The sequence below is a fragment of the Podarcis tiliguerta genome (genome assembly GCF_965153285.1).
Source record: "Podarcis tiliguerta genome assembly, chromosome: 3".
NCBI lineage: Eukaryota > Metazoa > Chordata > Lepidosauria > Squamata > Lacertidae > Podarcis > Podarcis tiliguerta.
In genome coordinates this window covers 68864141-68877547 of record NC_139536.1, presented here as the reverse complement: position 1 = coordinate 68877547, position 13407 = coordinate 68864141, and the positions used below count along the sequence as shown (strand labels likewise).

At 38.3% G+C, this 13407-nt stretch overlaps 1 protein-coding gene across 24 annotated transcripts in view; it reads right to left on the bottom strand.

Moving 5' to 3' along the window:
- The window catches only part of FYN (FYN proto-oncogene, Src family tyrosine kinase), a 106659-nt gene that overhangs the window by 47277 nt on the left and 45975 nt on the right, over positions 1-13407 (bottom strand). For 18 of the 24 annotated variants that reach the window (XM_083433691.1, XM_083433681.1, XM_083433685.1 and 15 more), the window contains one exon: positions 6522-6594. The exons of 2 other annotated variants lie outside the window; for them this stretch is intronic. The gene's annotated coding sequence lies outside the window, so the exon portion shown is untranslated. Of the gene's footprint in view, positions 1-845; positions 934-6521; positions 6595-13407 lie in introns of all 24 variants that reach the window. 4 more of the 24 variants (XM_083433683.1, XM_083433692.1, XM_083433697.1 and 1 more) reach the window with 1 other exon arrangement.

Genomic DNA, 13407 nt, shown 5'->3' with positions numbered 1-13407 from the left:
TTCAGGGGGAATGTTCTTATTGGAGAACATTCAGCACAGCCTTTTCTCATCAAAAGAATAGAGTTCTCAAAATATTTGGAAACATTTTGGTAAGCGATACAACTTTCATTTTTAAAAGGTGTACTCAATTTTATCTTGAGAGAGGCAGATAACAACAACAGATATTGGTTCAGCTTTTGTGGCTGGAAGTTAACATTATTAAGTCAACTTGTGTAGGACAGGACAGCATGTATCTGAAATTGAGTGTAAATGGCTATCAGATTTTGAAGAGCTGGAATCACTGCATCAAGCTCATCAATTTTGTTAACAGTTAAACCAAATAGTTTTAATCAGATTTTGAATAAATGTGCAATTACTTTTGGGGAAAGAAACTTTCATTTTTAAAACAAAATATTATCAAGGAACTAGAACAGAATCCAAATCAAGACAAAATATGAAAAAACAGAATGAATCACTTAACACACAAACACACACTATATTCTCAAAGCTGTTTGGGTTGTGAAAAGACTAGGAAAACCTGGTATGACCTTTTTCCAATGCCAGTGGCATTTAATTTAATTGATTATCTGCATATTCTGAGTAACAATCATGCTAATTACCCATGGGGTTTAAAGCAATCAAAGTACTGATGAGAAAACAGAGTGGCACATGTGTCTGCATACAGGCAGCCTGTGTTGATATTTAAATGCAGATCCTCTATAGTACAGTTGTCTTGAACAGAGGAGCCATGTCTGCAGCTGTCACATCAGCTGACAAGGGATCATTACTGCTATTTACATACAGCTGACAATTAAATAAATTTCCTATGGAAGCAGAGCAAACATTGACACTTATGTGAAAAATACCTTTTTTCTGAAGGTATTTCACATTCTTGTGCACAGAAGAAAACAGTGCCAGCTCTGTAAAAGTTCATCTGCATACTTTGCTGTAAACCTGAAATAATTCAAAAATACTTTTAGAACACAGGTGATTGCACAAATTCAAGTTTTAGACTGGGATAGCTGTTTTGCCTTCATTAAACCAATGGATTAATGAAATATGAGTTGAACCTCCTATAGTTTGGAAATAAACTGAAGGTTTGTGAACACACAGACACACACACAGAGACACACACAATAAATCTCTTTAGTTAGATCTTCCCAGATTACCAGGTACATGTATCAATGCAAATCAAAAAAATATTACAAACTACACTTAAGCATCTGGACTGAATTCAAATATACCCTGAATACTACAAAGAAAATCTACGTCGAGCATTTGAAGAGTCATAGTAAATGGATCTATTTATTTATTCTGCATATAAGATTTTCTGTATTTCCTCATGCGTAGTTGTCTTCAAATCTACATCAGTTTATATTCCACATGATAAACAGGATTATAACTGGAGAGCTAACATATAAAGCAAGAGGAGGGGTAGCCCTTCAGATGATGTTTAATTCCAACTTTCCTCATCCCTGACCAATAGCTATGCTGACTGGGGCTGATGGAGTCCAACAACATCTGGAGGAAGAAAGATTAGCCAATTTTGAGATAGATGAATGAGTTAGAGAAATTTGCTGGTTTAAACCTTGCTTTAGCAACAAGCTCAGGACCAAAAGAAATGTGACATTATTCACTCATTTACTAATTGCAGAAACGTTTTTAACAGTGCAATGCTGTTCAGTAGTATGTACCACTGAGTTCAATGGGGCCTACTCCCAGAGAAGCGTGCACAGTTCTGCTGCTCCTAAATAGCTGCTGCAGGAGGCCCCATCTGGATGGGAACTTGGGGGAGGCTTTTTTACTCCTTTGCCCCTGCAATATGAGAATAACAACACCAATCTACTTTAGTGGGCTGTTCCTAAGATAATGTGAGCTGCTTTGTACATCTGGAAAGTACAATATGCTTCTCAAGTTAAAATGGCTCTAACAGTGCAATCCTAACTATAGAAAGTCTGTGTAAGTTACATGAGTAACTAGTGTAAGATACCCCATTCCAAACTTCATTCGGGAGAAGTTTGACTGACACTACCATTTGCCAGCTAAATTCTGCTGGGTTACTAGATCACATGTCCTAGCTGAAAGGGGTCTAGAATAGGTATGTCTTTCCTTACCCCATCCTGCACTGACCATGTCCCTTTTTGGGGCCTTTGGTCAGTATAAATTCTACCAAATTAAATTCTGGTACACCACCAGCTTACCCAGGGTGAAGGACTTCTACTGGTGTAGCCCCAGCTAAGCCAGGAAGACCTAGGATCCACTGAATCCCAACTCCCTTATCCTGGCAGATCGTGGGTTTGAATTGCACTGTTACTTATTTCCTGAAACGAAGATGGGCTTAGGTGCACCTTCCTCTGCTCTTCATTCCCCCTCCCGCTCCACTTGAGTAGAAAGCAATCCAGCCCCAACACTGTGCCTCTCCAGATTTGCCCCTACTGGGTATTGATTAAGGTAGGTAGATATATTGAAAAATATGGTGCAGCAGCCCCTAAGTCATATCACACTAGTATTGGAAATACTAATCAAAACAAGGGTGGAAAAAAGGAGTACAGCTAAAATAAGAGTGATGCAAGTTTCAAAATCGCACTGATTAATAATAGATAGTACACTTGGGGATTTTACTACTGATTTATTGAGATTTAAATAAATAAACCATCGTAATGGGTTGAGATGGCAAATAATTTAAAAGCATCTTCTTCCCCTCTCCCCTTAGCCACTGCTAAAGCTCTTGTTAGTAGTGGGAAAGTGTACAAAATGCATAAACAACAAACATAATCTAAATTCTGGGAAAAAAAGGCTTCTCTCCCACTCCTCAATGCAAAACCTTAACAATGCAGATACAGACAAACCTAATACTTAGAAATGGATGCTCTGTCAGCACGTTAAAGAGAAAATGTTATTTTAAAAATGGCAAAGAAAGAAGCCACAATTTCTGGGGTCTTTCTAGAATTCAAGCCACTTCTGAGCATATTAAAGAGAAGTGTTATTAAAGAAAGGACAAGAAAGAAACCATAATTTCTGGGGTCAATCTACAGTTCAAGCCACTTCTAAGGATATTAAATGGAAACTATATTTGGATTTCAGTGAGCAAAATCTTTTTGGTTTTGTGGCAGGTTTTTTTTCTTTAACCCTTAGCACAGCGCCCCCACAAGTACAAAGCAGAAGATATTCCATTCTATTAAAATCCTCCAAAGATGTCAGATATGCAAGATGTTATTCAGGCTAGTTGCCAAGCTCTCCAGAAATACTCACCAACCCTGTTCCTTCATATTGCAACTTGCCCACAGATTGCACACCAAGGAAAAATCAACTTATGTGCTCTCAACTGGGTTCACGCTAGATGTATGACAGTTTCACTGCAACATCATGGTGATCATGGTGTTTGCTCTGTGTCAAAAGCAGTGGCAGCACTGGGCTCTCCTGTGCCACATCACCCCACATGGCAAGGGTCCTCCAGATGTTGAATTCCAACTCCTAGCAGCAGCATGGCCAGTAGCCAGGGATGGTGGGAACTTGAGCCCAACAATATCAGAAGAGGCACAGCCTCTCTCCCCCAACCCCATATAGGATGTGATTCTGTGCTGGCACAGCTATTGAGGCAGACTTGGCTTTAAAATCAAAGCTTTTTACAAAGTATCCTAAGTGAGAGCTTTAAAAGAAGGGGAGCTAAAGATGAGAAGTCCAGAGTTTGCCCCATAATGTGGGTGGCATGAAATATATTTGGGACATGTCATGGTGGACATGCAATCCTGAGCCATTCTTGACAGCGAAGTCTCAGCATGAATGTGTGTGTTAACATACTGGGTACCTAGAACATAACTTAGGGGCATTAATTAAAATGGATTTGGTCTTAGTAAAATTTAGTTGACCACCACTCATAAAGTTGGGCACACTGAGATCCAAATCACTGTCAGAAAGCAGCTGAATCCTAGAGCACGGACGTCTGCCAACATGCCAGTGACAGCTTCCTTTTTGGGGCTAACCAACAGCTTCAAGGGGGTGCTTCTTCACAAGGTTCATGGTGAGGCAGGAAAGGCTTGTCCTCCTTCTCCATATTCCATGGCCCCAATCCTAGTCTTCCTTCCTCCCCTATTAATGTTATTTAGAATAAAATAACTGGACATGTTAAATTTAATCCCACATTGAATGTTGCATCTGATTCAACCCTCAGGCAGAGGCATTCACATTACTGCCTACCCAGTGTTGATAGCTGGAGATGCCAGAGACTGAGCCTAGGGACTTCTGCCTTGCAAAACACATGTCTTACTATTGTGCTATGGTTTTCACCTGCTTCATTCTGGGGGCCTTCATTTTGAAAATGGCTACTGGTAATTGGCTAAAGATGCTATACTGATGGAGGGTTAAGATGCCAAATGTTTATTATAAATAAAATGCTACATTGAATAAGTATTTTTGTTCCTATTCATAGTATTTTAAATACTGAATAAGCATTAGAAAGAATGTAGAATCACCCTTTGAAACAGTATTAATATAAAACTTTGTACCAATATCATGCTAGATAAGCTTTTCTACCTTATGATTTATATGAACAAATCCTATCAATGACCACAACTATCTTACCCATAATTATCTCTCTTCAGTACTACCATCAGAACCAAATAATCCTTGAGAAATGAGACAATACGCAGGAACACATCCTAAGTCCAAATGCTATACATACGTAGAACAGATGCTTCTTTTTAAATAGCTATGATGAAAGTCCTCCTGGGCATTTTTTTTTAACCTAGCACATGAGCATCGTTATTCCATTTCCTGTCACTGGTCATCTGGGATACTTTCCCAGGCTTCTGTCTTAATTTGAGCTCAGCAACCTGATTAATAAGCAACCCTATAAAAATATTTCATCATGTGTTATTCATTTTTAGAAAATCACACCAAGCTCCAATGCTGTTTTCATAATTCGTGTGCCAAAGAGATTAAAAGAAAAACCTGGAGAGATCTTTTAGTCAGCAAGCAACGTGTAGTTTTGTCATTGAGGCCACATCCTTACTGCTGAGGTTGTGCATATGAGCGTACAGAAAAGCCATAAATATCTTTAAATAAATCACATAATTATGTCAAGGCACTAGTATGCCATGCTTAGTGATATGGAAATGAATCTATGTTGCTTTTGCAGAGCAATCCTACTGAACGGTTGTGCAGGGTGAAAACTGATGGCAGAGGATGTAAGATCTCCGAAGTCCTGCTAAGCAGGCAGCAAAAGGGTAGAAGAGAGAGCAAAGTGGTGCTTGTGGTCCCCCCCGCCCTTGGGCTATTTTTTTAGTTAATAGATACATGGCATTTAACACTTATAAGACTCAGCTTTATAGAGAAAACATCCTCTTCAGCATGCTGGAGATAATGCAAGGTAATTGGCATGACTTTCCATATGTGATGGACATGGGAATTTGTGCAGCCATTTGGGGAAAGGTTATTTACAGAAATAAGCAAAAGCACAAATCACAATGTACAATGCAACCCATGTCTAGGTTTATTTTAAAAAAAATTAAGTCACCCAAATTATTGCACAAGGAACTTATCACTTTTCTTCTGGTAGAAGCATGATTGCTCATAGCAAAAAATATAAATAAAAATTTGGAAAGGACTGGAACATCTACACATCACACAATGGAAACAGAACGTATGGACATTGCTTTACCTGAAAAACTAAGAGAGTCCATGCCCTGAATGATGGCAACTGATACGGACGATTTTGCTGAAATATGGCACCCCTTTTATAAAGTATTCAAATGAACACTCTGATGACTGGCAACTACCATCTACACATAGATTTATTACTCTTCTGTCCAGGGAGAGGGGTAGGAGGGGAAAAAACCCAATTGTTTAGACACTAATATCTTCCACCTCTTTCCAAGCCTCTAACAAGAGTTACTAATTTCAGTCAGCACACTGATGGACAAAAAGTTGAATTATATGGGAAGTCCTATCCTCCAATGAGAAATCTGCATGGATCATCTCTAGGGAGTTTTATATGTCATTGTCTGATATAACAAGGAGTAACATTATACAAAATCAGTCCTCTATAAAAAAAGACATGGTACAAGAGATAAGAAACAGATGCAGTATGTCAGTCTCCACACTGTTACAAAATCATTTATATCAACCTTTTAAAAATAGTTCTATCTGAACCATAATACTAGTTTGCATGATGCCATAGGAAATTTCTTTTTTAAGGCAAACCTTTATAATATCCCTCCCTTTGATTTTAGCTCCAAGGCTTTTAAGTACTTTATAAAAGCCACAGCACAATAAGTGGAAGCTGTTTCAGAAATTAAACTGTCTAGTGCATTCCTTGCCTCAAGGCTCAGCTTGATTTCTTTCAAGATTTCTCATTATAACCCAAAAGTCTTCATGCAAAACTAAATAAAGGAAAATAGAAAAAGAGGAAAATACGGTACTGCCCACACCAGTAACCAACTTTGTAAAATTATAGGTTTCCTATCTAAGCAGAAATTAAAGCAGAACAGTTGAAACAATTTAATGGGCACAACTACAAAAGTGTAAGATATAGAGTTGCTTACCAGAATTTCCCCCCTGTAAACAGAGCAAGTTTTTGTTCACCACATTTTTTCAAGAGCTTCTGTAAGACTGAACCTGCAACAAAAGAGGGAATTGCTCAGTTATGCACTTCCATCATTATTTACTTACACAGTGCCGAACAACTCTGGTGTTTCTAACAAAACTCCTTTTATAACAATCTTTGGACCGGGCTGTACAGTAGTACCTCGGGTTACATAGCTTCAGGTTACAGACTCCGCTAACTCAGAAATAGTGCTTCAGGTTAAGAACTTTGCTTCAGGATGAGAACAGAAATTGTTCTCCCGCAGCGCAGCAGCAGGCCCCATTAGCTAAAGTGGTGCTTCAGGTTAAGAACAGTTTCAGGTTAAGTACGGACCTCTGGAACGAATTAAGTACTTAACCCGAGGTACCACTGTACACCAATGATGGGACTGGAGCATAACACCAACACAGGGAGTTGACCTGTTTTTCAATTTTTTAAAAATGCCAATATGGAGCAAAAATGCCAATATGGAGCCAAAAGAGCAGAACCAGTGGATGAAGGCATTGTCCAATCTTTCTTTCACAGTATTGATTTTTCCTCTTTGTAAAAGGTATACCTGAGATTGAGCGTTATTAACAAAACATAGGGTCTGTGATAAAACAAAAAATAGCGTACCCTTCAAAATTACAATGCCGACATAATTGGAATTTTCACACATTGTTAAAAGGCCCCATCCAGCAAGGGAAAGTGTTACAATAAATACAATTAATTCCTTCAGACCTGCTCAGTTATTGGCATGCTGGTGTTTCACATAGCAATAAAGTGTCTCAATCATATGCAACAAAGTAGTTGTAAGAATGGAAGTCTGCAAATTGCTTTCCCACACTCACCAAATTGTTCCTGCTGCAATTATATCTTTCTGTAAAGTTACAGTTTGCTGCAACGGGTTTACCCTTTGTCGTTATACAAAATCACAAATAAGCAATACAATAAATCCATGATCATAACTGGAAACAATTTTCCAGTTATTGAAGGCCATACAAACAGACATGACATAACTTGGGTAACGGTAAAAATGATGGACACGTGCCACTATTTCACCAAAGGTAACTAATTTTTTCATGATAGCTACTTGAGTTCTTTCCTTAGGCTATATACATAGACAGAATAGCTTGCTGTGCAGACAAGCAGCGCTGTCAGAACAATTTTGAGGGCAATAATCATTGGGGAAAAGAAGAGCCTGTGTCTTGTGGTAGTATAAGATCTGAGAAACAGAGCAAGCAAGATGTTGGAGTGGTTGGAGAATGAGGTACAATGCCATTGAATGCCTGAAGATTAAGGAAGAGAACAGAGGTACAGTACATTCTCTACAGTTAGTTCAAAACTGTTTCCTCAGCATTGAGAGAAGGATAACAATTGTGTTTAAGGTACACATGACTAAAGACTGAAGGCATAATCCTGCTTGGCCTACACAAAGGCCCAGTTCACACATCCCATTAATTAAACATAGGTTTAAATCAACTATGCTTTAATGTGAATTAGCAGAGTACTTGTTCCCAGGGCGCACCTCCTGCTACTGCCATGAAGCAAAGCAGAGTGTCTGTGTCATGGGTAGGAAAACTAAGGCCCGGAATGGCAGATGAAACTGATGGACTACATGGAAATGGCGGAAATGACCGGCAGAATCCGAGACCAGGGAGAAGAGTCAATGGAAGAAGATTGGAAAAAATTTAAAGTATATTTACAGAAATACTGCAAAATTAATCAATGTTAGAAGTATATTGGAATGAAGTTATATGGTTTTAGCAGAAGAGTTATTAAGAATTATATGAACATTAAGTGTTAATGTGTTAAATTGGGAAATTGAAAGTTAAATTGTGTTATGATAAAATACAGACCAAATTGAAGAAGAGGGAAAGGATTTGTTGAACCAGATAATTTGAACCAGAATACAAAAAAGGGAGGTGCGAGGAAGTCGAGGAAATAAGCTAATGAAAGATTTGGATATAAAAATTTGGATTTGTGTTTTTGTATTTCCCCCCCCCTTATGTTGTATTGTATTTTCTTCTACTTTTTTTAATCTCTTTTTGTTGTTGATGTATTGTTTGTTGAATTTGTGCATTGTTTTTCATTTATTGTTTTTCTTTTATAAGTATAAAATCTCTAATAAATTTTATTTTTTTTAAAAAAAGGAAAACTAAGGCCCGGGGGCCAGATCTGGCCCAATCGCCTTCTAAGTCTGGCCTGCGGACAGTCTGGGAATCAGCATGTTTTTACATGAGTAGAATGTGTGCTTTTATTTAAAATGCATCTCTGGGTTATTTGTGGGGCATAGGAATTCGTTCATTCCCCCCCCAAAAAAATAGTCCAGCTCCCAACAAGGTCTGAGGGACAGTGGACCAGCCCCCTGCTGGAAAAGTTTGCTGACCCCTGGTCTGTGTCATCTGGCAGAGTTGTGTCATCTCAACCTAGGCTTATGGTTTGCTTTCCCCAAACAAACCATGAGTGGTGAGTCAAGAGCAACCCTTGGTTACCACATGTGGCTTGTTGGGGAATAATCAATCCAGGAGCCCAGGTTTTGATAACATTGGTTTGGTTTGTTTATGATACGGAAACAGCAGCAGTGCAGAAGAAGCACTATGGGGACATCTGTACACCGTGTACTAGCAAGCTTCTTATTCACATTAAACCATTGTTTGTTTCAAACTGTAGTTTAATTTGACCTCTGAACCAGGCTATAGACCGGCTTCATTAGAGGTCAGTATGGCTCTTTTCTCACCCATGCCTACTCCACATATGCTCTGCCACAGCTCAACTATTCATTTCAAGGAGAGGCTCTCTTAAGATGCACAATAAAGCAATCCAGGAACTGCATTTTCCTTAAGCCCCTGCATGAAATACTGTTACTCTGAAAAGTGCCTTATTTATTTCCCCTTCCTCTGGAAAAATGTATTGCTGACTTTAAGAAAACATATTATGGCAGTGAACAGCATAAGATCAACAACAAAAACCCAACCCGAAAGTAAAAAATTCATCTTAAAAATCAGTAAATCAGCTTATTACACCAAATAACACATCTCAAGGAAAGTGTGGGTGGTTCCATAGAAGCCACGAGGCAGTCATGGCGTTTCCTTGAACATTCATGATACAATCTAGAGTGTGAGGAGAGCTGTAGCTGCTGAGTACCCAGGGCAGATGTTGGGGAGGCAAGAGTTATAGTGGTCTTTATATATCTCAGGGTATGGTCTGAATGAAGGCACGTGAGGTCACTGCCTCTGTCTGGTCAGTGCTTGGATGAGAGATTGCCTGGGAACCACATGTATTTCCACCTTGCATTCCATGACGAAAGAAAGGCAGGATATGAATGTAAATACATAAATATACAAGATAAACACATACATAAATAAAACCGAGTCTCTGCATGAGTGGCAAGAGTGCTTCACAGGGGAGTTTTTAAAATATATTTTGAATGGCATATGTAAAAAGAGTTCTATTACCTATGTTTTAATGATACACACACACACACACGAGATATGACTTCATCCCACATTAGCATGCCCTGCAATTAAGATTCTCCTTGGAGGTTAGTCTTTGGGTCCCTCTTTAGATGTTAGGCAGGTTGTAACCTGTGACAGCTGCCCTGCCTGTGACACTCTCTCCCCAGGGAAGTTTTCCAGCATCTTCTGGGTATCAGGTAAAGACTCTTGGGGTGGGGGCAGATCTTTTTGTTGCTGGCTTTTACAGTGTGTTTTAACTTGACTTGCAATTGTTTGCATCCTAAGAATCACAAAGTGAATTTTTGAATTGTGCAAAATGAGAGTTTCCCTCATCCAAAATGCCTCTGTCTGATTTTGGGTAATTCCTTCTTCCAACACCAGCTCCCCATGCCATTCTCATGCTGTTCAGGAACCTTTTCACAGCACAAAGGGGAGGGTATTCAGAGGGAAAGGAAAAAACCCTCCTATGAGCTTCTATTCGTGTATTTTTTCTTCTTCAAATCTAAGCCATTCTTTTTCTGCTGCACTGTTTTAATTTGATTTTTTTAAATGTATTACGGTCGTGTTTAAATAATATGTTGGCTATGGTTGAATCACATGCTCCTAGAGGCTTTGCTTTGTAAGAATGAAGTAGAAATCTTTTATTTTTGTACTTGATTTTTCTTTCAAGTACCCCCAAACAGTGATCAACAAATTATGTTGTTGTAACTTCAGAACATGCGGCACAATCCTATGCATGGTTATGCTCAGAAACAAAACCCACTGTATTCAGCAATGTTGATCCCCTACCATATTGGACTTGTGTTTTCTGAACTACTAGTAGCAAGACTAGTTTTTTTAAAAAAGATTATTCTGACAAACCAATGGAGTGATATCTGATTTGTTCAGCAAACTATAGAGTGGGTCCATAAATTAAGTATGAAAAGAGCTGTGGTGTATGTAGTGTATTCTTACAGACTGATGCCGATTCACTTATTTTTGGGAGGCCAGATTACTATTTCAGAGTGTATTTTGTGACAGATCAGTACTGAAGTAGATAGAAAACTCAGATAAAGAAATATATATTATGAGCCAAAGCCTCAACGTGTGCATTTCTACTGTCCACCGCTCCCCAGCTATAAACACTAAGGAGAAAGAATTTTCCCATGTCTAATAGATTTGAAAACCAAGGCGACAACTATATTTTCCCCTGACCTAGAATCCTTCTACCCCCAAACCACAGTGAAAGGAAAGTCTAAGGATAAATGAGATGTTTTATTACTTGATTTCATACAGATCACATTATGCAAAGCAGAAAACAATAATTACTGGAATTTCTTATTTCCCTCTGACTTCTTCCTGCTCTGCTCAGAAACTCTAATAAATCTGCAAAGAATTATCTTGCTTATGTTAATTAGCTTGTTAGCCACAAAGTAGCTCAGCTTTTGCAAAAGAAAAATGCTTGCCGTAACTGCCAATGAAATTGGTTAGATAACTTCACCTTTTTTAAAATTTTAAAAAATGGAACTAATTTGAAGAAAAGCCGAATACAATATGATATATTCAGATTTCAAGAGGCAGCCCTTACAGTGGTCCCAATATATTTTTGTTTGCAAGGCTGGGCCATGCTAATGCAGAAGATATTGGTTCAGATGTAATGCTCCAGGCATCATAAATCATGGTTTATGAAACCAGGAACACGCACAGGGCTCACCATCTCCCCCTCTCCCCTCAAAATGTGGAATCCTGGTTTAATGTTGGTAAATTAGAATAGTTCTTCCCAGCTTAAAAAAGTATGGTTTATTAAATCTGGAATGGAAAAACCGAAACCATGAAACGCTGAAGGCCACTGAATCTGATTTAAGCAACTCTGACACATGGTCCTCAGGGTCCCTTCCAACTCTACAATTCCATGAGTCTATGAAGCAACTCTAGCTCATTAAGTTCCTCTGCCCCTTCCTCCTCACTCCCAAACTCTGGATTTGGAATATTAATCAAGTTGAAGCATTCCCTAATATTATTTCTATTATTATGTATTGTAAATCATTTGTATTGCTACCAAATGATGATGCAAGTGAGTGCTCTAATTTGTAATTATATTATCTATGTTATGTTTTTATTGTTAGCCACCTTTAGTGCTTTGTGTGTGTGTGGGGGGGGAAATCACAAGCTATCTCTGGGAATACAGTTCTCGGTTTTTGCTGTTATGTTGCTACTCATTTTATGGGTAGCAGCTAAAAACAGTCCAGAAGAAGCACTGATAAGGACAGATCAATATTTGTTCCCCAAAATGGTATTATTATATTATTGTGATTATTTGTTTCATTTATGAATCATTTCCTATGAAGCATTTCAAAGTGATTTTGCAAAACAATTAAAAATATATAAACAATTGCATACATAATAACAAGTTCAAATCCAATACAAATACAAAAGGAATTTTCCACCTAGAGGGCACCAACAGATGCTGAAAAGACAAACGTAATCGTAACTATGAAAGATGCTTAGCAGAACTGGAAAGGCTTGGGCCCTTTATGATCCCAACGTATATATGTTGCTTTAGATAATGATAATACCTAGATCTTTAGATAGCCCTTAATTCCAAAGGATTCCAGAGAGAATGACAAAGCAATACAAAAACCCAGCTCACATTGAAATAAAAATTGATGTACAATTGAAACAGGGATGGCTAACCTCTCTGGATATTACTGAACTACAACTCCCATCAGTAGCATAGAGCATGGCCAGGAATGATGGAAGCTGTAGTCTGGCAGCATCTGGAGGGCCACAGGTTTTCCATTCTTGCTTAAAAACAATAATTGCAATAATTAAGGTTCTATAATATGAAAAAAGCCCAAACCGAAAGGTAGGATCAGTAGGGTGACTCCAAACCCAGCAACCAGGAATCTTCTGAGGGAAATTATCTCTTTCCCCAAGCATCAGCAAACTGTAACATCACAACAATACTACTATATACAGCAAGTCTAGACAAGCCAGATCTTTCTCCTGACAATGCAAAATGTTACAGTGGTGAAATCAAGATAGCAAGACAAACTGCTTTCCTTGTTTTAGGTAGATGTCAGGTGCTATCATGTAGGATAGTTTTCATATGACAAAAATGCACCCTTGAAAAACAAAGAGAATACTATACATATCTTAACACATCTAAGAACTGCAATGATAAACATTTCATAATAAAGTAGATCATGTTTGAGATGAAGTGGCAAACACAACTGTATCACATAATTAAGTGGTGAGGAACTGGTCGTGGATGAAATATGGCCTACAAATGAACAGAAGCACATTACTGAATCATGGCCTTAAAATAAATAGAAGAAATGTCTATCCAACCTTCTCTTAAGTGGCTTCAAAGTACCATAGATACTGCCAGAAACACATGAAAATACCGGGCATGTTTTATAGTATCCT